Genomic DNA, 22829 nt, shown 5'->3' on the forward strand with positions numbered 1-22829 from the left:
CGAAAGAACACAGATAAGACAACCAAATAGAACATGGCAAAATAATATACTGGGCTTCAAAGGAGGAGAGGACACCGGGGCCGGGGAGTCGCTGGGCCAAAACACCAACTTCGACTCCTAGGTTTGCACAGCCCAACTCCGACTCCTTCAAAAATGGCCGACAGTCATGGTCAAACAGAAGCAGTAAAGATCCTCTACTACATTACAAATCTAGTGAGTGATTCCTATGACAGTAAATAAGTAATAATCTATACATCCAATTCATTGTAGAATATGCCTACTTTCTACCTGGCTGAATGCACAGCTGGGGAAAAGGACCGCAGTTCTCAGGATTGGTGGGGGTCTGACCGCTGAGATGTAAACAGGATATACTTTTTGTGGCATAATCTCTTGAAACAGGAAGGGTTCACTAATTCATGATGCTTGCTCCAAATTCGGACTCAGAAATGTGGATTCCACTGCTTACTCCATCCAGTTATGGCGCACTGGAATCTTGCCTTCACATTTCCCTTAGACAGTACTGGTTATAGCTGAGGAGCAACAAGCGAGCTCCGACTAACAAGTGCAATATAGGTCTCCTACTCGTCGACTGCAATTTCTTGAATGTGCCCTGCATCCTCATCGGAACGCTTTTTGACATTCTCCTCTGACCCCTTTTGTCGATGACTTCTTTATATCTGCAGGATCTATATACTCTTTGCACAGTTGTAAGAGAAAACCCCGCTGTCCCCGTCTAGTTCCGCACCAATGACCATGGCTTGTTTGAAGTTGCTCACATCACTTGATTTACACATTCTAAGGAATATAAAAAACAAACAAAAAAAAAAAAACTTTGCAAGTCTTCAGTAGGTGATACCTTTTTTAATGGCATCATTATGAGTTAGCCATTAAAAAAGATATCACCTACTGAAGACTTGCAAAGTTTTTTTTTTTTTGTTTTTTATATTTTATAACCACTGGCTAACACAGTACCAAAACAAACATTTTCCTTTTACATTCTAAGGACTCATACAGAGTGATCCATGGGAACCTTGCGTTCCAGGGTAAAGCGCCTAAATTCCATACAGGGAAGCTCCAATTGAAGTCCCTAATAAAGTGGCTTTGGCGTATACATGTCTGACTAGTTGCCAACTGTACCCCAGGCACATACAGTCTTTTATAACCATGCACACTGGTCAGCTGTACACAAAAACAGGTCCACTTAATGGCCAATATTTAAAGGGCTTTTTATGGCCTATCCTTAGCCAGCCCCTGCACCGATTAGCTGTACGAAGCCGAAGCTGTTCGGTGTGGGTGCTGTATGTAGAAAGGAAATAGATTCTGCAATGCACTGAAATCAGTGTTGTGACAAAAGTATTGCAACATGACTACAGTAAAGAATATTAAAGAAGACCTTTCACCACCTCCATCTCATTTAATAGTCGTTGCTCCACTGATTCCATTGCAGTTAAAATTTTCTTTCTAGCCCCCACCATTCCTGAGCAATCACTGTAGTTAGTTTCAGCACAGTTGTACTCTCTAGTGTGAGGTGGGCGGTCCTAGACTGCAGCAGAAAGACAGGAACCGCCCCCTGGCAGCAGAGAGCATAAATGTGCTGAAACTAAAAGCAATGATCACACAGGAACCGTAGATTCTAGAGAAAAAATACTGACTGCTCCAGAATCAATAGAGTAGCGCCCATTGAGGGATGCGAACAGCTGGAGGTGATCGAAGGTCTCCTTTAAGCCACTACACATCAGCTTGAAAAAAAACAAACCTAACAAAGGTAATATATTTTGGCCATTTGTCAAATAACTTTTTATTTCATACGATTAAAATCCACAGTCGCTCGTGGAGTCTGATGGAGCCCATTTGTCCAAATTCCATGTCAAATTCTGCATCAAAATATGCATCAAATTCGGCATCTGCCAGGTGGTATTTTCCATCTCCTACTGACTTCAATAGGAGTTCTTAGGGCCACAAAATCACGGCTGCAAAATAACGCGGCGTATACAATCCGTATACAAGCGCGCAAATTCTCACACGCCGTATACGTGCCACATCACGCGGCACATTACTCCGTGTGAACTTAGGCTGGTCTTACACGACCGTAGTTTTGCACCACAAATGGTCCGCAATTGCGGGTTCAAAATTGCGGACCATTTACAGTCCCATAATTTTCTATGAGGCCTCTTACACGATCGTAGATTTTGTCAGTGGTGTGGCGCGCCGCAACCGTGGTTCGGACAGTATACCGCATGTCCATAATGGCTGTGCTTTTACGGCACGGCACAGCACGGCAGGTCCAATAGAAGTCTATGGGCGCGTGCATTTTTTGCGGATATACACTGAACATACATCCGTGTATATCCGCAATTGCGGATATCAACATGTGTGTTTTGTGGTGTGTTTTGTTTTTTTGCAGATCCGCATAATACTGATACACACGGAACGATGCACTTTGCGGATGTCTGCGGAATGAATTTTTAAAGTGAAATTTGTGTCCAGACTTACCCTTAGGAGGAATCTAACTGAAGATCAAGCAAAGACATTAAAAACGTTAATAAAAGTAGTCTGATAGGGTATTGGGGGACTATAGAAGAGACAAATGGTATTCCTGTGCTGCCTAAAATTACAGACCACCAGTTCCTTCTGTAAGGCTATGTTCACATCTGCATCAGAGCCTCCGTTTAGCGCCCTCAGTGCAGAGTCTTGCAGAAATCGCAGATACAAAAAAAGTCCTTTAAGTCTTTTTTGAGATCTCTTGCCACGGTGCAGTGCTGTATGTTGTTTCCCGCTCCGGTGGTGCTGTGCCTCAGAGCCTGATGGCAGGGGTGGTAGAGCCGCACCCAGCAGAGTAGGGACCCACTATAGAGGTCGTCATGAAGTGGCTAGTGGGCTTATCAATATCAATATATCAGTAAGATTGGGATATGGGGTCCATGTATTTTTTCATTCATAAGTGTACCAACTTTTTGTTTGGCGAGATCTGTGAAAGAATAAAGGACACATGGCGGACGCAATTATAGTCAATGGGACCTTTGGGATCTGTTGCCGTCTATCACTAGATGGACCCTTTTATCCAGCAACGAACCTAAAGAATGATGGCGACACCGCAGATGTAACTGTGTATCCCCACCATAACACGATCCACTGTAAAAACAGGAGTAGCCCCTTTGTATCCCGTCATCATCACAAGACTACTACAACTGCATAGCTTAGATGGGTCTTTTCCCTAATCTTGTACCTTGTGTACCAGTAGTATAGATGTCATACTGAAGGTGCGTTTTAGGATTACCAATACAACTTCAGGACAATTTTTGCACCACCAGAAGTCTAAGCAATTAAAAGCCAATTTTTTACCCCTTTGTGAAACTCTATCCGGATATATCTGCGCCATGGGCATTGATGGTAAGGCTGGTATTACTTCTGTCTTACCATTTGTGAGAGAGTCAGGGCTAGAGTTGCAGTTGGAGTGGAATAGCAGAGTCTACTGAATACACAATCCTATGGGATGATAAAAGGGTCCCTCCCGCTACCAAACCCCTTAAATTCCGCCGTTATTACTAACCAATTCAGCTAAGGGGTTAAACAGCCAGGACTGGCGTTCTCCTCACTGCGGCAGGATGTCAGCTTTATATTAATATACAGAACTTCCCCTACAGAGGCGAAAATGTAAACTCCTATACATACCCCAGAGATCTGTAAGGACATATTCCCATTCCCATCATACTTTCTGTATGACAACTGCACACTTGACAGCTCGCTGCAGCTTTACACTGGTTTTTGGGATGGACTCCAATAGCGAACAGTGATATTTATTCCACAACTGGCGGCAATTTTTGTGTGTTATTTTCGGCTATATTCACACGGCGGAGTCTGAACTTGCTGAAGTCTATTGAGGGACCCAAGAACTCAGTCCGAGAAATAAGTTCTATTCTACTCGAATTGTTCACATGGACCCTGAATAGATCTGTTAAAACCTATGGGTCCGTGTGCCGCCACTACTGCAATGGAACCTTAATAGATGAACTGTGTCGTGTGAACGGAATCATAACACAATCCCTGAGCCTTGTCCGGCGTGTCTATCAATAGAAGTCTGACGTTTTTCTGTCTACATTTGCACCAAAATTTATGGTGCACAACGCGTACGATATATTCATAAACAGCGTTGTGCACCAGAAAGCACGCAAAAATCCGGACAGGCTCGCCGCTTCTGAAAAATGTGCCCCGGAATGGGCGAGGTTTAGAAGTGTAACTTTATGACACATTTACATTTGTGCAAAGTTTACAATGGGGTCATGAATTGCGCCATAAATTCACGTCCTGCACTACATATTTGTCTCCTCAAAAAGGGAGAGAATTTATATCTGCTTACATTGTGCCAAAAATTTTAGGGTTTTTGATGCGTGCGCCAAATATTTGTTCCCTACAGCCTGCAGGTTAAGTTTTTGTCCACAAATTTTGCCTAAATGTTTTGCGCCAAATATCTGTCTCATGGTGAAGTGCTTCTAGAAACACTCCATATTTATGAAGGTCCATACACCAGATTAAGGCCCGGTACACATCTGCGTTCGGTATTCCGTTGGGAAGTCTGCTTGGGGAATACGAAATGCATTAAAAAAAAATGGTGAGCAATGAAAGCACATGGACCCCATAGACTATAATGGGGTCCATGTGTTTTCCGCATGAATCATGTGGAGAAGAAGGTAATTTTTGAAGTACTATTCTCTCTGCATGACTCGTGCAGACACCGGGCGGAAAACCCACGGTCTATGGGGTTCGTGTGCTTTCATAAGCTCACCACTTGGCAATGTGATCAGTAGTCCATTCGGGGGGGGGGGGGGGGGGGGGGGGGTCTCCAAGCAGACACCCCGAATGCAGTTGAGAACCAGGCCTTATACGTCTAAAACTAAGAACAGTATTCCTAGTTTAAGACTAGTGCAAAGTTTGACAGGGTTGATAAGTGTGCCCTGATGTGTCTAGTGCTCAGTCGTTCCAGCAGTATTAGGCTACATTCACATTTGTGCTGGGCTTTCCGTTGTTCAGGTCCCGAATGATGGAGAGCCTGACCACCAAAACAACGGATACCTGAGAACACCAGCAAACCCCATAGACTTTAAAGCGGTCTCTCGGGTTCTGCTGTTTTAACACTGAAACCGGCAGAGGGAAAGTCCTCCATGAATTGATCTAACACGAATTCCCACATATGCGTCGACGTCCATTTACACCGCTGCTCGCCGGTTCAATATGCTACAATGGGGCATGGTTCCAGTCCATGGCACAGAGATCAGGGAACTCCACTTACCCTGCTTACAGTCTACGACATGTTTAGCACATCATTACATTGCTGTCAGGCTCTGCCGCAGCTACAGTCACCGCGTGTGGGTTGTGTTCTGGGCACACGCAACTAGGAAAGCGAGGGGCAGGCAAACACGAGATCAAAAACATCACAGACTTGGAAATATCAATGAACCTAATCCCGAAACACCAGTCTATTGGAAATCCTTACTTCTCTATAAAGCCATAATGGTTCTTACGGTCATCCGCAATCATGAATCTACTAAGACGCGGATGATCCCCTACGGGCAACAGGACGTGCTTTGTAATGTGCGCGCCTTGTCTTTTGTATGGCCCCAGAGAAATAAATGGGTCTGTACTTTTTTGCGGAAAGATATTTTTTCACCCTGAGATAATCTAGTATCTTGCTTTTCTATACATGTATGTCAAATCTCACGTCAAGGCTGTGGTGCCATGAAGGCAACGGAGAGCTGCGGCATTACATCTGCCACGGAGACCTTGGCATTTGCTTTCTGCCGCTTTCATTAAGCTCAGTATGTTCCCTATACTTTCCTGCAGTCTTTAATGATCTCAGCGGCCCCGAATCCAATAAGCAAACTTCAGCTGAGCTAAAGCAGTGGCGTCTCGGGAGGGAAGAAGCCATGTGTAGACGGAGGGGGCGAGAGAGCATCTCCGTCCTTCAAACACCATATCCCTTGCTAACAGGTCTGAACATTAATCTCCTCCTGGCACCGTCCCTTCGCCAGACAGACTTTGCTTTCTGCTGCAATGTGCTCTGGAACGGCTGCCAGGCTTCTAGAGTGGCAGCGCGTTTTCTTTCTTATGCTCGAGGATCTCGCGGGAACTTGGGGTGAAAAAAAAAAAAAAGAAAAAGCAATATATATAGCAGGGGACATGTTGTTACTTGCTAGGCAAAAAAGATGGGGGCTTGTGCAGAAAACCCAACCTTCTCCGCAATGAATCACTCTCCACACTACACCTGCTTTTTGCTTCAAGGCCAGACATCCTAGAATCTGCCACAGTGAGATACCGCCATTGCAAAAAAAAACAACAAAAAACATGTTTCGGGATGTAGACCCCCACCCGTGTAGATCGGAAAATGAAGTCAGTATCCCCCCCCAAGCTCTGCTTAATAGGCACCTTCACGATTTACGGAAATACACCATGGACAGCGAGGGAAGGTTTAATAGCTGTAACCCTATATATTCGTTGTGCAGTAGTATGGGTGTACCCCCTCCCCAAAATGTGGCAGCTGTAAAAGTAAGAAAGCACATACATAGATATATTCCCCCTATGGCTCTAGCCCCACAGCGGGGCTCACATGGTATATGATGATGTGCCAACCTGGTGCCAGCAAATGACCGGCAAATCGCTGGAGCGGTCATATAACAGTATGATACGTCATTAAAGCAACAGACTGGCAAGGCATCACACGGCTGTCATAAAAAGAAAAAAAAAAGGTTTGTACATCTTTAATATCTTTTATGTAGATTGTGAGCCCCACATAGAGCTCACAATGTACATTTTTCCCTATCAGTATGTCTTTTTAGAATATGGGATGGAAATCCATGCAAACACGTGGAGAACATACAAACTCCTTGCAGATGGTTTTTTGCCCTTGGCGGGATTTGAACACCAGGACTCCAGCGCTGCAAGGCTGCAGTGCTAACCACTGAGCAACCGTGTGGCCCCTCTCCATCTTTAATATCTTATAATGTCATGTTTAAGATTCTGATGTCTATGTAAGGCCCAGAAAATTGCTTTAGGGTATGTTCATACTTGCAGCAGGTTAGCTGCCACAACAGAAAACAAACCTTATACTCATCTGGTATATACCCAGTGCTGACAATATGGCGGCCCCTGTCAGCTTTATGACGTTGTACATGCATACGTGACCACTGCAACCAATCTCTGGTCTCAGTGTCTCCTGACATGCATGTAAGCAGGGGTCACAATAACACCTATACATGCATTATTAATCATTGAAAACAAATTTTTCAGGAATTGCCCCACCCCCACCCCCGATGCTTAAATCTCATTGCCAAAATCTGCCGTGCTATTGTGGTGGGTATTGGCACCTTAAATGTGGCCTACTTGAAAATGATCAGGCACCATGACCTTTGGGTCGCCCCCATGTTATACAGCCGAGACTAATGTCTGCGATCACTGTCCTACCTGATTAAGGGGATTTAGTATATGTGAGCTCTGCTGAGCCTCTCTATGACCCCTCCAACTGGTCAGAAAGGTTTCCCCATGGCAAGATCACAATCTACATAAAATAAATATATTTAAAAAAAAAAAAAAAAAGATCAAAAAAAGATGCCAAATTGCTGTTTTGCCTACCCCAAGAAATTAAATTAAAAAAAATTATCAAAACATTGGAGGTTTCCCAAAATGGTAACCCTAAAAACTAGACTATAAAGTCTTGTCCCATACGAAAAAAAAAAAAAAAATAAGGCCCAGTTCACATCTATGTTCAGGTTTCCGTTTGAGGAGTTTGCTTGGGGACCCCTCGAACGGAAACCTATACGCATAAAAAAAGCAATAACCTGAGAAAAGTCCTGCAAGCAGCGCTTTTCTCTCCGCATGTTTTGTGCGGAAACCACATGGACCCCATTATAGTCTATGGGCTCCGCGGTTTTCCTTAGGTAACTGCTTTTTTTTATGCGTATAGGTTTCCGTTTGGGGATCCCTAGGCGGACTCCCCGAACGGAAACTCGAATGCCGATGTGAACCGGACCTTACACTGCTCCACACACAGATACATAAAAAGTTACAGGTGTCAGAATACGGCAACTAAAATAATATTTTGCCATTTTAAAAGTTTGGGATTTTTATTAAGATATTAAAATATAAAAACTATAGAATTTTGTCTTTGTTTTGATCGTGCATATTTTTATAAACAGTGAACCCCACAAAAACACAACTCTAGATTTGCCATGTATACATGGAAGATGGTTTTAGTGATGGTTTCCCTGCTTATATAGCGACCTCAGACCATTATTACACCTACGTATCATTTATGTCCATTACTGTGAACTTCAATCTCTTCCATGGCTAAAAATACTCCTGAAAAATCATCAGTGGAGTATTTTTACTCTGCTGGGAATAATGCAGTTCGACTTCTGCATGCAGACATCACCACAGAGGCCAGACTTAGTTAAAGGGAATGTGTTGGGGCGATTTGAGACACTAAACCACCCACAGGCCCTCATAGACCAAGGATAAGTGTCCCAACTCACCCTGTTATGTAGCAATCTGCAGCCACATTAAAAATAAAAACTCTTTATACTCCCCCTGACGCTGTACGCCCCACACCGGCGTAGTTCTTCAACGAAGACCAAGGAGTACACCTCAGCTTTAGTGCGCATGCGCTGAACCTCTGAGACATGCGCAGTGAAGCCGCGGTATACATCTTTGGCTTCATTAAAGGGATTCTATCATTAAAATAGTATTTTTTCTGCCTACCACTTAAGAATGGCTATTCTTCTCCTACCTTTAGATGTCTTCTTCGGGCTGCCATTCGGTAATAATCCCGGTTTCGTCGGTATGCAAATGAGTTCTCTCGCAGCACTGGGGGCGGGCCCCAGCGCTCAAACAGCACTGGGGGCGTCCCCAATGCTGCGAGAGAACTCTCCAGCGCCACCTCCATCTTTGTCTGGAACAGCCTCTCTTCGTGTCTTCTTCCGGCGCTGGGTTCAAACTGCGCATGCCTGCTGGCCACAAGAAAATGGCCGCTTACACTTACTGTATGAGGACTGGGGCTCGCCCCCAGTACTGCGAGAGAACTCATTTGCATACTGACGAAAATCAAGATTTCTACCGAACGGCGGCCTGGAGAAGAATATCAATAGGCTATTCCGAAGTGGCAGGCAAAAAAAAAATATAATTTTAATGATAGGATCCCTTTAAAGAACAGCATCGGCGCTGGCGGCAACACCAGTCCCATGAGACTCATTGGACTCACCTCTAGTCAAGTATAAAGCTTTTTTATTTTTAATACGGCCGTAGATAGCTTTACAACAGGGTGATTTGGGACACTAAAGCCCTGGTCTAGAAGGATCTGTGGGTGGTTTAGTGTCCCAAATTGCTCTAACAGATTCCCTTTAATATTTGGAAGCTCCAGCGAAAACAAACGATTTCCTGGGGCCCTGGAAGACTGAGCAAATCTCCCCTGATCTGTGGAACGCTCCTCCCAGCCATATTATACGTGACACGGGCCAGTCAATACGGCCAATAAACATTAGCATGTAAGGATTGGGTGAAAGGGGTCATGTTCTCATGTAAGGGACATCACTACTGCAGGACAAAATAAGCAAGACCCGAATGGACCATGAAAGTATGGTGGATTTACCATGCAATTTTTTTTTTCCCAATCGTGGACAACTCCATTAATTTTTAGCAATTTCCCAAAATTTCAAATGAACATGATCATTGTAACATCTTGCAGATGGCGGAATTGGAAATGGAATATTTGGAAGTCAGCACCCCTCGCGGGTTAGCTAACATTCCTCACCTGTGACCCCGGCCGCTCACCTTCCAAATACTACAACATCAATTTTTTCCAGCTAAACTGACAATAAATTTCCTTTTTCTCAGCTTTCTACAAACCGTCTTATCAGAAGTTAGCAGCAGAGTCTGGGTAGACGCCGCTTTAGGACAGAGACCATCTTACACTTTTTGGTAGTGGAACAATCAAATAATTCTCTCTATAACTCATCCAATAAATTTCTATATTAAGTATAAAATATTTATCTAGAAACCTGAACATGTATCATAGACTAAACGGGAAAAGACGCAGCTTCGGCAAATAGGGTAGAGACCGATTGTGAACACCATTTTTCCTTAACATAAGGCTTTCCGGTACAAACTGCTTTACCGGCCCAAGAAAATCCCAATGACCTACATCATCTGATCGGTACAGCCACCCTGAACATTTTGCCATATTGTTTTTCCAAACCTGTTCAGCTATTCCAAAGATATAAGCCCTTTAGTTTCAAATTATATTGTAGTTCCTCTGGAGGGGGGGGGGGTCTCTGTGCGCTATATGTTATGCACTGTTATCGCCCACTTGGCTAGTAGACCCTGCATCAACATTAAAAGGACTTAGATCTTTGGAACAGCTGAACAGAATTAGATAAATGAAACAACAAAATGCTCAGGATGACAGCGCCGATCAGATGAGGTCTTAAATTTCACTTTTACAATTACAATCGAGCCTTGACTATAACAAAAAAAAAAAAAAAAGAAAGAAATGGCTGCAACATTTGTGGCGCCTCCTTGTGTTCTTTAGTTCCTGTTCACCTTGTGTCTAGAGCCAGTGAGAAGTAGCTAGTCTTGTGACCTGCACAACAGTAGGAACCACTCCACCATGCATTTAGGAGGGGATCCGAGCTGAGCTTGTTCGACCACCAGTACTGGACATACTAGGTGGACATACATATACAAAACCAAGTGGACAGCCCAGTCTAAAAAAAACCCAAAAAGCTGCAAACCCAGTCCTCAAGCTCGGGGAAGGAGCAGACAGACAACCAAAACACCCCCTCCCCTTTCCCAGCACCTACTGCACCCAAAAACCATTTTAATTTTTGTAATTTTCCAGTAGCTGCTGCATTTCCCCCCTCGGCTTATACTCGAATCAATAAGCTTTCCCATATTTTTGTGATAAAATTAGGGGGAGGGCAGCTTATATACGAGTATATACGGTAGATCAGTAAATAGAATTTGCCAAGCAGCAGCATCTAGAAGAACCCAGTTGTGATAGGACTTTGTAGAAAGTAGACCAAGGCGTAGTTGCTATAAGTGGCATCTCCTTCAAGTATGGTGGAGACATGATCTGAAGAGAATTGATCGTGCAAAATTTAGGTCAACAGAACAGGAAGAGAACTTTCCATTATGACCGTGAGAAACATCGCAAAAAAATTATCCCAAAGAAAAGAAAATTTTATGTGGCCCAAAAATAAGACCTGGTTAATAATGGCCTAGTATAAACAACTGAGACATGGACATGGGGCAACTTCCAGTGTTGCCCGAGTTTAAGCGTCTGCCTGAAACAATTGGCCCAAATCCTTCCCGAACACTGTCCGAGAATGCTACATATGGACCATCAAATGGCTGACGTTAGAAGGGCTATAGAGGAGGTAGGTTTTTTATTTTACGGCCCGACACAGACCCCTTCATAAATGGCTGACAGAAGCGATAAAGGTTTGTTCACATGGTGGAAATTTTCGTAGTTGAAAATTCAACTTCAGGAATTTGAAGCTTTTCCAAATTCCGCACCGGACAGGCGCTATCTTCTGCTTCCCATTCACTTCGATGGGAGTTATCAGGCGGAATCTGCCTGAAGATCAAGAGGAAAAAAAAATCAGCTAGATGAAAAATCAACCGAGAAGAATGGGGGCTGGTTTGAGGCAGAAATCGGAGCGGATTTCTAGGCGGAATCCACCTTAAATTCAGCACCAAATTCCTCCATGTGAACATATCCAAAGCCTCTCTAAAAGCTACGGTTTGACTTCCTGAGAAAATGTGAAACATTATAAAATATTGATAATCTTATTTAAAATTATAGATAATTGTGAGGCCAGAGTCAGTGACTTTTTTCCAACTGACTCAACCCAAAACTCAGGGGCAACTCAGTAGCTCAGTGGTTAGCACTGCGGCCTTGCAGCGCTGGAGTCCTGGGTTCAAATCTTGCCACGGACAAAATCTGCAAGGAGTTTGTATGTTCTCCCTGTGTTTGCATGAATTTCCTCCCATACTCTAAAGACATACTGATAGGAAAAAATGTACATTGTGATCCCATATAAGGCTCACAATCTATATATTAAAAAAAAAAAATGTTGGAAATCCAACAGACACTATTATAGTCTATGGGATCTGCAGGTAACCGGTGTCTTAGCGGACGAGTTCTCCATAGTTTGAGAACCTGGCGCAAGTGCGAACCTCGCCTCATTGTGTTTTGAATGTCTTTAAGGCCAAGGCCCCACGTTGCAGAAACAGGTTTTTTTTCATGCAAATTTTGCTGCAGTTTTTGGAGCCAAAACTAGGTGTGAACGGACAACGGTGGGAAACACCAGGGACAAGTATGACTTTATTTTTATGTTCACCTCCCTGGCTTCCTGAGCTAGTATTGTAATACATGCACAAACCCTAGAACTACATAGTGTGTGTAGAAACCCATAAGGGTGCAAGCACACAGGAGCACATAAGGTGCAGACTTTCCTTGTGGATCTGCAGGAATTTTGCAGCGATGAAACCCCAGTAATATATGCACGTGTGTGAATTTGTTCATGTACAGTTAGGGCCAGAAATATTTGGACAGTGACACAATTTTCGCGAGTTGGGCTCTGCATGCCACCACATTGGTTTTGAAATGAAACCTGTACAACAGAATTCAAGTGCAGATTGTAACGTTTAATTTGAAGGGTTGAACAAAAATATCTGATAGAAAATGTAGGAATTGTACACATTTCTTTACAAACGCTCCACATTTTAAGAGCTCAAAAGGAATTGGACAAATAAACATAACCCAAACAAAATATTTTTTTTTTCAATATTTTGTTGCGAATCCTTTGGAATTAGAGACAGATACACCTACTTCACTGAGAGTGTTCTGGACTTCAGTTGATGTTGTGAACGGGTTCTTCTTGACCAAAGAAAGTATGCGGCGATCATCCACCACTGTTGTCATCCGTGGACGCCCAGGCCTTTTTGAGTTCCCAAGCTCACCAGTCAATTCCTTTTTTCTTAGAATGTACCTGACTGTTGATTTTGCTACTCCAAGCATGTCTGCTATCTCTCTGATGGATTTTTTCTTTTTTTTCAGCCTCAGGATGTTCTGCTTCACCTCAATTGAGAGTTCCTTTGACCGCATGTTGTCTGGTCACAGCAACAGCTTTCAAATGCAAAACCACACACCTGGAATCAACCCCAGACCTTTTAACTACTTCATTGATTACAGGTTTACGAGGGAGACGCCTTCAGAGTTAATTGCAGCCCTTAGAGTCCATTGTCCAATTACTTTTGGTCCTTTGAAAAAGAGGAGGCTATGCATTACAGAGCTATGATTCCTAAACCCTTTCTCCGATTTGGATGTGGAAACTCTCATATTGCAGCTGGGAGTGTGCACTTTCAGCCCATATTATATATATAATTGTATTTCTGAACATGTTTTAGTAAACAGCTAAAATAACAAAACTTGTGTCACTGTCCAAATATTTCTGGCCCTAACTGTATATGCTGCAGATTTTACCCTATACATTGCAAAGCATGACATCTACGCCACAACTACAGTAAAGGAATTGAATCAAAATCCACACCGAAAGTCAACTTCAACAAAGAATATATCCCCAATGTGTGCAGCACTGTCTTAGCACAGTATTAAACTGGCAGCACAATGGGTGAAATTACTGCAGCACAGTGAATGGGATTTAAAGGTGTTTTCCAGGCTGCTTGTGCCTGGGGATCACTGCAGCCACGTGCAGTTTGTGAAGAGGTCACCGCTCAGGCCTGTGATTGGCTGCAGTCAGACAAGACATTACTGGCGACGTCAACCAAGGGACCTGTACACATTGAGCTGCCGTTGTTGGAAAGAGGCTCCGGGATGAGTATTTTTTATGTTTATTGGTTCAGCAGCAGCAGTTTTAAATAATAATAAAAATTTAATAATTTAATAAATAAGAAATGCAACTTAAAATAACTTTAACAAAAATTTTATCTGGATAAAGAAAAAAAAAAAAAAAAAAAAAGTCCCACAATTTAGGACCCCCTATTTTATCAGCCTAATGTCTAGCTTGGGATGTGACAACCACATTATGTCACTCATGTAAAAAAAAAAAAAAAGCCATAGCCATTTTGTTTTTCTATCAATGTAGCCAGTTTGAGGGCTTGTTTTTCACTGAATGACTTGTATTTTTCAATGGCATCACTTTGGGGAGCCTATTACTAAGTTTTAGGTTTTTGGGGGTACGTGGTAGCACTATACAGCATAAACAACAGGATACTTTTATTGTGTTGGTCAGTACAATTATGGCAATAACACATTTACAGTATGTAGTTTGTTCACATTTTTATTTAATTTTCTATCTTTACTGTAGTTTGAGAGCTTGTATTTTGATGAATTAGCTGTATTTTTAAATGTTCTTGGATACTCTAAATTTTTTCTATAGCCTTTTATTTTATTTTGCAGAGGCAAGCATTATTTTCTAATTACAGCATTCACCATGCAGGACAAATAATACATTTTTTTTTATTGCATGGGTTGTTACATATGCTTACATAATAAAGCATTTTAATAGGGAAGAATTTGACTTTTTTTGGATTTTTATTCCTTTATATTTTTCAACGTCATTTTTTTTTACTTTTTTTTTTTTTTTTTTTTAACACTTAGGATGGGAGTTCTCTTTGTTTTAGGCACTGGTAAGGCATGAGATGTACATTACAGATGACCCCTGCTGCTAATGGCGCCACCCCATGCTGTACATTTATGGCATGGTGCATTAAGGCCCTTCCTGCCATGCCGTAAATATATGGCATGATGCCTGGAACAGATGAACACATCACACTGAAAATGCAGTCCAATCTCTATATACTCACTCAAACAGGGAAACCTGTCAATCAATGACTAGGACCGCCCACTGGACTCCTAAGACAAGCCTGAGCAGACATTTAGATCAATAAATGGCAGGTTATCCTGAATCTTTTACCATATACCTATATATCAATCTGCTCAGCTCCTCCTGCTCTATAACATGATTTCCACAAATCAGACACCATGTTCCCCGTAACAAGTTCCCTTTAATTTTGAGGCCTAGCATATAAGATATAAGGGGGTGGTTTATCAGTCGGAAGCCTTACAGCTGAACCCCTATCTAAAGAGTGAATGCTGCAACCGTAACTAGTCACACGATTATTTGATGCCAGATTCCCCTGGGATCCTGCTGCAATTGAGAAACTGGGGCGCAAGAAACATTCAGACTGTGGTATCTGCACCAGGTTGCACTATGAGGCTTTACGAAACAGGAACAGATGACAGTATGGTGAGGAGGAATGTTTATTTCTGCATAAAAGGAAAAAAAAAATAGAAGATTATATCATGACTTACTTAGGACGGGTTCACACCTGCGCAAGGTGTTCGGTTTAGCCAATCCGGCGGGTTTCCGTCTTCTGCCCCAAGAAACCCGGCGGTCAGTTTTCAAATCCATTCGCTTGAATGGGTTTGCAAAGTGTCTACCCATGTGCTTCTTCTGCCTGTCAGCGGGGAAACCGTTCCTTTTTAGCCGGACACAAAGTCCTGAATGTCCGACTTTGTGTCCGGCTAAAAGAAAAAACGGTTTTGCCACGAAGAGACAGAAGACGGTCACTTTGCAAACCCATTCAACTGAATGGATTTGAAAACTGTCCGCCGGGTTTCCGCTCCCTGTCCAGTTTCTCGGGGCAGAAGACGGAAACCGGCCGCAATGGTTAAACCGGACACTGGGCGCAGATGTGAACCGGCCCTAACTGAGGTTACCGCAAGACCCCAGGACTATAGTAATGAGGTGACCCTGCCATCTTGCTTGAGTAGGGGGACAGTATAACAAGCAGAGGGCCCAGGGATGGTGTCATTCCCTACTTTCTTTGTCTTTGTCCTTACTGATGTCCGGGACTGTAAGGCCTGTGACTGGGCCTCAGCGGGTCATGGGGCATCATGACACATAGACGCAAGAGTCGTGGTCATGACACTGAATGACCCATGTGACTTGCTGAGGTCCAAACACAGGCCTCAGCGTTCCATGACATCAGTCAGAAGCATTGAAGACAACTTGGAGTCATGCTGGAGCCCGGGGAAGGTGAGTAATCCCGTTTTATGTGTTTGATCGCCTCCTCTGGGCATACTCTTACAATTTGTCAAAATTCTCTCGTGAAATTTGTGTACTCTTCTCCAAACTAAGTGTCAAAATCTGAGACTGCTTTTGTCAAGCAGAAAAATTCTAATACGTGTGGCGTTTCAAAGGCGGACATAAAATTCCGCAGATTCTCTTACTGATACTGCATTTTCTTTACAAGGTTAAGTGATGATGGGTTGTCAATAGTGAGAAAATGTCACATGACCACAACCGCCATCACAGCCCATTGTGGTCACTTGATGTGTGATCAATATGGATGGCATGTCATTGTGAAGGATCATAAACCGAGAAGACTGTGGAGACCGGGAGCAAGGAAATGGGGCAAAACTTCTACAGCAATTACTCAATGTGCTAAATGCAAAACAGCAGAGACCCAGAGGTTACAGGGCCGATCTGTTTCTCAGGGGGCGCATATTTAAAGTGCTAGGTATTAAAATGCATGGAAACGTCTCATGTATATTAATACGTACGAGACGTCAAGGCATGAAAATTGTTTTACAGGTGTTATTGCGACCTCTGGGTGGTAACTTCATTACACAACCCTGTTTCTGTGCAGACCATTGCCCTGGGATTAGCAAAAGCAAATTCGGCATCACGGCACCCATTACAAGTCCCGGCACTGACAGTCACTGTCTGCTTCATTTACAGAAAACTCAATTTCTAAAACAATAAATCCAGGTTCTGATGATGGTCGGGTTTGAGCATGGACACTGTTCCCTGCTGGTATGAGGATATAGAGAGCCATTACATATTACAGTGGGTCACCCATAGTATTGGCATATAGGGGACACGAACAACTAAGGGTTATGTGCGGGACATCCCTGTGGCCACGTGTTGTCTCTTATGGCAAGATAGACAACTGGCATTATTCAGCAGGATAATGCTCACCCACACACAGCAAAGCTTTCCAAGAATGTCTCCACCAACACTTCCATGGCCTGCCCACTTGCCAGATTTATTGCCAATTGAGCATTTACGGGATCAGCCGGGTCCTGACATCAAGTGAAACCTTCAAGTGTGCAGGATCTACAGGCCCAGTTGTGACAACTATGGGCAAATGTGCTGCAGGATACCATATAGAACCTATATACAACCGTATCTCATCATGTATCCAGGCTAAGGGAGATCCAACAGGGTACTAAGACCTGCATCCAATTGTACAGTTTTCCCCATTAAATGTCCCCTTTAACATTGTGATCACTTATAGATATCATCATTGCATTCACATACAGAAAATTTTATTCCATTCCAACAATTCTAGGCGCGCTATTCTTCTAGATAATACGTTTATATAAAAGGTGATTTTTTTTTTTTTTAACCTTATTGAATATCTCGAAAATTCCTTTAAAGGGATTCTACCATTAAAATTGAATATTTTCTCGCTAACACGAAGACATAGTCTTAAGAAAGGCTATTCGTCTCCTACCTTTAGATGTCTTCTCCGTGCTGCCGTTCCATAAAAATCCTGTTTTTCGCCGGTATGCAAATGAGTTATCTCGCAGCAATTGGGGGCGGGCCCCAGTGCTCAAACAACACTGGGGGCGTCCCCAATGCTGCGAGAGAACTCTCCAGTGCCTTATCCATCTCAGGAAAGGGCTCTTTCCTGCGGTGGATTCAACTTCTAGGCCTCGGGCAAAGCTGACTGCGTATGCCTGCCAGCCACAAAAAAATGGCCGCTTACAATACTGTGTAAGTGGCCATTTTCTTGTAGCCAGCGGGCATGCACAGTCGAGTTTGCCCTAGTCCTAGAACTTTAAGCCAACCCCTGAAAGAAAATGTGTGAAGAGCCCGTTCCTGAAGAAGATGCAGGCGGCGCTGGAGAGTTCTCTCACAGCATTGTGGACGCCCCCAGTGCTGTTTGCTCGCTGAGGCCCGCCCCCAGTGCTGTGAGAGAACTCATTTGCATACCAGAAAAAACCTGGGATTTCTATGGAGTGGTGGAGAAAATATTCGATTTTAATGGTAGAATCCCTTTAAATTCCGCACCACTTATATAGCACTTTTACAGCCGACTTCGGGAAGACTTGGTTGTCACTCAGCTTTTCTTGTAAGAAATGATTGAGCTGAATTGTAACAACTTGATAAGAGGAGGCAAGTAACAGGATTTATAATATTTATTTTTTTGTTTGTTTTTTTGTCACTTTGGTTCAATTGGTGAATGGCGCTCTCCTTTTTCAAAAAACAAACAAACAAAAAAAAAAAAACAACAATTTGATAAATATTTGCTATTTTACACTTTTTTTCCCACACAGGCTTCACATGGCAGTGTGTGCAGTCACAATGTGTTCCGACATTTTTAATGCAGATCCTATAAGATATCGGAAAAGAGCATTGGAACACTCTTGGTTGAGTGTTATAGACGGAAAATATCTTTATTAGATAGCTAAATAATAATCCGTCAATAATATGACAAATTTGGGGCAACGCGGTGGCTAAGTGGTTAGCACGGCAGCCTTGCAGCGCTGGAGTGCTGGGTTCGAATCCCACCAGGTACATCTGCAAGGAGTTTGTATGGATTTCCTCCTATACTACAAAGACATATTGATAGGAAAAAATGTACATTGTGATCCCTATATGGGGCTCACAATCTACAATAGAAAAAAATAATGACAAATTTATGTGGTATGAGGTATAAAAATACAAATAAATATATTTTATAGAAGTTTTCCCATATATCATTAACTGATTGATTTTGGGGGAGGTGACTACTTGCACCCCACTAGTGTCATGGCCTTCTCAATCATTTTTCATGCAACAAAATGTCCTATCCTAGAAATAAGCCATTATGTTATGGGAACACCACAAATTTGCACCACCAGGTATTTTGTAAGGATAACATAGAATGTTGGCCCCCTGCAACGCGATTGCTGGGTGCTAATGGGCTACTATGGTAACCTGGGGCATAACAATGGTCTGCTATCTCAGTACAACTACTAACGCTAGGTTCACACTAGTGTTCATGTCTCTGTTGTTTGGCGGAGGCGCGGAAAAAAAAGTTGGTATCCGCAGACCCCACAGACTATAATGGGGTCCTCTGCGCAGGACTTTTCACTCTGCCGATTTTAGACCAACTCCATGGCGGAATCACCAGCACTTTGCTCCGCCAGAGATGGGCCATCTTCACATAGTCAGTATTTGGTCTATCTGTAAGCCAAAACCAGAAAGGGAATCTACAGGAAACCTACATTACACATAAAGAGTATTGAACCATTTGTGTTTCTTTCATGACAGGCTTCGGCTTAAGGAATAGTTCACACAGGGGCAAGGAGGCGGATTTCGCCTCAAAATCCACCTCCATATAATGGTGGTCTATGGAGACCACTAGCGTTCTTTTTTCCGCTAGCGGCACACTGCCCTTTCTTCAGGCGGATTCGAACCGCGGCTTCCGCCTGGTGGCAGCAACCTCCAGAGTCGGCCCATTCATTTGAGCCGACTCCGGAGGGGGAAGCCACAACCGCGCCGGTCGTGGCAGGCGGGTTTTGACTCGAGAGTGACGCAGCTCCCACGTCCTTCTCGGTGCCAAAATCCCGCCCCCCGTGTGAACGAGCCCTAATACCGATGCAAAATACTGACCAAATACGGACCGTGTGAAAGTAGCTGAAGGGTGTCAGAGAATGCCTGGCAGAGTCATCAAGGTTGTGGAATCAGTAGGCCAAACCACCACGACTCCGACCCCTTCATGATTGACAGAAATGGTCTGAGGGATTCACAATTCACAAAAAAAGTCTACTAATCTGACTTCCAATGGAAATTATTATATATAAAAACTATGCATCATATTATACAATATCAATAATATCATTAGGGACAATTAATTTCATTTTTAAGCCGGAGTTGGTAACTTTTTTTCCAACTCTATTCAACAGCCCTGAGTGTTACGCTAAGGCCCTGCTCACATGTTGGAATCTGCTGCCAATTTGGGGGCTGTTTCTGTCCCCAAAATCAGTAGCAGAATCCGCCCTCCGTTGTTTTTGATGGGAGGCCGGGATCGTAGCAGGATGCTGAAATAAGAATCCTGATAGGTCTTGCCATGGAGTCCCGGCTTATTAGGCCTCTTCATCAAAATGGTGGAAAACCGTATAGGAATGTCGCGTGCACTACATTGGCATTCTGCCGCGGGAAATCAGGGGCTGGAAAATGAAGAAGAATCTGAGGTGGATGTCCTCTGCAAACTCCTCTTCATCTACCAGTGTGTACCAGGGGTAATAGGTAAAATATAACACTACAACACTGTAGCGGACTATATGAGCGGAGAGAACACGATTAGGTACTCTAATGGTACTGGGGGTGGGGGGTGTAAAAAAACGTGTAAAACTATTCCCTAACTTTATGATGTAAAAAATAAAATTAGGATCAAAAAGATTACAAAGGCTTTGACATGTCCATGAGGGCTAGGTCACACAGGACCGCATATTTTGGTCCTGATTGTGATGTGGGAAGCCGCATCAGAATTGGACAAAAACGAGCCTGCCGTGGCTTCCAACAGTCGCGGCTTCTTGCTCCGCAGTAGGCCCAAATGAATGGGCCTAGTCCGGAGGGTGCTGTCGCGAGGCGGACGCCGGGGCTGACTCAGCCGCGGAATCTGCCTGAAGAAAGCACAGCTCGCTTCTTTTTTCCGGAGCTGGAACATACCGTTCACGGAAAAAAGGAAGCTAGCGATCTACATAGACCACAATTGTGAGGGGGCGGATTCTGAGGTGGATTTGGCATCAGATTCGGCCCCTTCTTGCCCCGTGTGAACGATCCCCGACTGCCCAAAATAGTAACAAGACCTCCGACAGGTTTTTTTTTCTCCCTATCAGTAAGTCTTTGTAGAATGGGAGGAAATCCATGCAAACACAGGGAGAACATACAAACTCCTTGCAGAAGTTGTTCCTGGCAGGATTCGAACCCAGGACTCCAGTGTAGCAAGGCGGCAGTGCTAACCACTGAGCCACCGTGTTACCCCTAGACTTCCTACAGTTCTGTCATCAAAAAAATAAAAAAAGTTATGAAACACAAAAATAAATGCAAAAATCTGTATTATAACAAACACCATACAAACATTGTATGGACAAGTTTATCCTGCAGGTCGGTGTGATTAATGTCTTATTTATGCCAAAAAAAACAAAGCACAAAAGAATTGCAGAAAAAGAAGAAAGAAAAAAAATTCATAAAAGTTTTTCACTACATATGTACTCCAAAACAGTGCCATTAAATATTACACTTCGTCCTACAGTTCAAGTCCTAAAACAGCGACATCAACAAAAAACCTAAGAACAGATCCCGGTAAACAGTGCTCATCCAGTATTACAACTCATAAACCTCGTGTCTGAACTTGCATTTACAATCTGCCGCATGTACCCTGACGGTACGGATGGAGACGGCTACCATTAGAGATTGCAAATGACCTCTTTGAAGCCACAAGGGCATTGCTCCTAAGAAGCAAGCGGCAGCAGCCTTGTTGCACCAGTGATTCACAAGGGGAATACCGATCTATATTTTGGAACTGGGTTCTGGTGACAGACCAATTTTCGGAAGGGTTTGAGAATAGTCGGTGGTTTGTCTCCACAGTCCCAACTTTAACCCCCTTGCACACGACCGAGTGTGCATCTGATGTGGGGCTGAGATTGCACTCGAATGACACTGGGAGTTCCATCCGATTGTAATCCATGACACATCCACGTCTACGTAGGCTTCCAATTTGTTGTGTTCCAATGACATGGGGCAGGATAGGACTTGATCTATTATCATCGGAACAGGCCATCAGACGCCACCTTGGAGTAGCCTTGGATGGCACACTTGGACGCATGCATGAATCCTAGCTATAGAACAGTCCTGACTTCAGAAGTCCTAACTAGGGGTGGTCCAAACACTACGACACCAATAGCTGGAACGTAAGGGCTCCCTCTTAGACGTCTTCATCTGCACCTACAATTATTAATCTCCGAAACACTCCGGTTCCCCATAATCTCACATAACACGGGGTATGGAAAGGGAAAGTCTCTGATGCCCTTCTTATTAATCCTTCACCCCAGATTCCACAACGCCTTTGCCTTCACCTACAATTGCAGATTCTCTGACTACGCCATGCACATGTTCAATCCATTCCCGAATTCACCAGTGCTGCCCAAATCTGCGTTGCAATTTTTTTTTTTTTAACAGGTCACCAGGTATTTTAAGTCTAGATTCCCCATGTTATGTTAACATCTCTATGAAGAACTAGAGAGTCACTTTAAAGTGATAGTCCCATCCAGCCATAAATTCCTAATAGGTGCCGGTCCCGGAGGTCGCATTGGCGATTTACAGCCGCTGCATTCTGCACAAAGATCAATGGAAAATAAGCTGCGCTTGCACATCGCCTCCTCTCCATTGAGCCCTATGTAGACTGCAGGGGTCAGAGGTGAGTATATAGGGGTCACTGAACTCCTCGGTCTACCAATGAGGGTCCAAGAGGTGGGAGTAGCACCTATCAGGCAATTAGGGTATATCCTATAGTAAGACCTTTTGCTTCACACAGCTATGTCACCATATGATGCTAATATAGAATACGAAACCAAATAAATCCAAATATTGATCAAGAAACACTGTCCAAAAGAAGAACATAGAAGAACATGATAGATCTAAGTGGGGGATGGTAAGCGACAACCTCACAGCGAACAAATATGGCTCAGGGTATCGGTT

At 43.5% G+C, this 22829-nt stretch overlaps 1 protein-coding gene across 4 annotated transcripts in view; it reads right to left on the reverse strand.

The window, feature by feature from the left end:
- CHD6 (chromodomain helicase DNA binding protein 6) overlaps positions 1-22829 on the reverse strand; it is a 65559-nt gene that overhangs the window by 38302 nt on the left and 4428 nt on the right. The window contains exon 2 of one of the 4 annotated variants that reach the window (XM_075277506.1): positions 5288-5389. The exons of the other annotated variants lie outside the window; for them this stretch is intronic. The gene's annotated coding sequence lies outside the window, so the exon portion shown is untranslated. The remainder of the gene's footprint in view (positions 1-5287; positions 5390-22829) is intronic. 4 annotated transcript variants of the gene reach the window in all.

This window comes from Leptodactylus fuscus, chromosome 6 (genome assembly GCF_031893055.1).
Source record: "Leptodactylus fuscus isolate aLepFus1 chromosome 6, aLepFus1.hap2, whole genome shotgun sequence".
In the NCBI taxonomy this organism is placed as follows: domain Eukaryota; kingdom Metazoa; phylum Chordata; class Amphibia; order Anura; family Leptodactylidae; genus Leptodactylus; species Leptodactylus fuscus.